General features: G+C 42.4%; 1 long non-coding RNA gene across 1 annotated transcript; it reads right to left on the minus strand.

The window, feature by feature from the left end:
* Nucleotides 1-116: 116 nt before the first annotated feature.
* LOC104957958 (uncharacterized) lies at nt 117-1,340 on the minus strand. Its single transcript, XR_799714.1, has 3 exons — nt 1,260-1,340; nt 349-485; nt 117-233 (listed from the first exon to the last, which is right to left on the minus strand). It is a non-coding gene; the product is annotated as an uncharacterized lncRNA (long non-coding RNA).
* Nucleotides 1,341-1,683: the final 343 nt, after the last annotated feature.

A 1,683-nucleotide genomic window follows, 5' to 3' on the forward strand; every position in this document is an offset into this window, starting at 1 on the left:
TTGTGTGTGTGTGTGTGTGTGTGTGTGTGTGGGTGTGTGTGTGTGTGTGTGTGTGTGTGTGTGTGTGTGTGTGTGTGTGTGTGTGTGTGTGTGTGTGTGTGTGTGTGTACCTCTTTTCAGTTCTTGCGTCTGCTCGGGCAGAGAGTCAAATATCCGCGCTCCGACACTCATCAGTTTCTCCACCCGCTCCTCAGTGATGTCTAAGGGACTGGGGAGCTTCTCACACAGCATTGCTACAGTCTGCGTTAAAGAACACACCAGATGCACAGACATCCCATAATATGCTCACACATAACCCTCCTGTTCGGTTCCAGCACTGAGGACATGAAGACACGGGACAAAGGATACCGAGGACAGCCTGGGACACAGGTAACCACTGGCTGCAGATGGCAGACAGCAGGACTTTGGGGTCAGAGTGCCGGGAGTCCCTTGACATCACCTTCACCCCCAGAGAGGACAGCACCTTCTCCACCTTGTCCTTGTCTCTAGTCACAGGAAGAGGAGAGAGGGCCTTTATAGAGACTGTGGGACGTAGATAACACACACTAACACTGTTCCATTTTGTGTAAATATCATGAGCATTAATGTGCTATCGTGATCCAAGCTTAGGCATTTGTGTGTTTTTGAGAAGCTGAGGCTTAAAGTACAACAGTGGTTTATTTCAATATGGAGTGTTACTATATATATGCCAGTTAAGGCTCTATGGGTGGTGCCAACTTTGTTCATGCCAACTGAAGGTTAAAAGAAACAAGAACTTGTGCAGAACAATATTTATAACGGACAGTTTCACTGAGGCTATTTTTTACCTGAATCATTTCAAACAAACGAAAAAAAACAAGAAGTTTAATGACGATTGTAATGTTTTTTGCCTTTGGCTAATTGTCAGAAACAATTGTGAGCTTTTCTCTTAGCCATAGATGTAATCTTATATCATAGTGGGTCCAGTAAACTGTATAACCTGAGGCTGTTTTTTATTGATTGTCACAGATATTGAAAACCCTAACATTATATAGAGTTTTAGGTGGCTTGGTCCTGCCGCTCTGTTTATCCTTCCAGTTAAACGTCGCTAAATAATTTTTGTTGTAATCATAGAGCTGGAATTCTCATTGGTAGACAAACCGATATGCACGGATTCATAATCAGGGTGGTAAGGTCAGCCAGTATGTTGCGTTATGAATGACTTTAAACATCCCATAACAACAGAGATTTTGTTCAATTAGGAAAACAATTCAGCTTGCCATTTAAAAGCGTTCACCCACCTACTGGTGACCACAGCGTCATACAAACTCCAAATGTTGTCCAGCACCAGCTGCACAAACAGAGGCTTCTTCCCTTTGGCCTGCAGCGAGCAAGAAGATGAAGGTAAAATCAAGATGGATGAACAACAGGTTTGACTGATCACTTCAGTTGATAGCTTCATGGCTACACGTAGCTCAGATTGAATTCTAGTCATAAATGCAGAACTATTTCCAACAGTCATTTCATAATCTCAATAAGTGTTTGTGTTTCTTCTGTAGTCTTTGGATGTTGCTGATGTTGTCGTCTGAAACTAGAAATGACTGCAGTGCACTGATTATAGAAACTCTCCTTGTAGGGTTGGTATAGAGCAATGTTTTTGTTAATAAGCAAAGCTGCACTAAAATATTGGGTATATAACATTACTCTGCACCTCAGTGTTTCCAC

The sequence above is a fragment of the Notothenia coriiceps genome, unplaced genomic scaffold, assembly GCF_000735185.1.
Source record: "Notothenia coriiceps isolate Sejong01 unplaced genomic scaffold, NC01 NC01_scaffold00028133, whole genome shotgun sequence".
Classification (NCBI taxonomy): domain Eukaryota; kingdom Metazoa; phylum Chordata; class Actinopteri; order Perciformes; family Nototheniidae; genus Notothenia; species Notothenia coriiceps.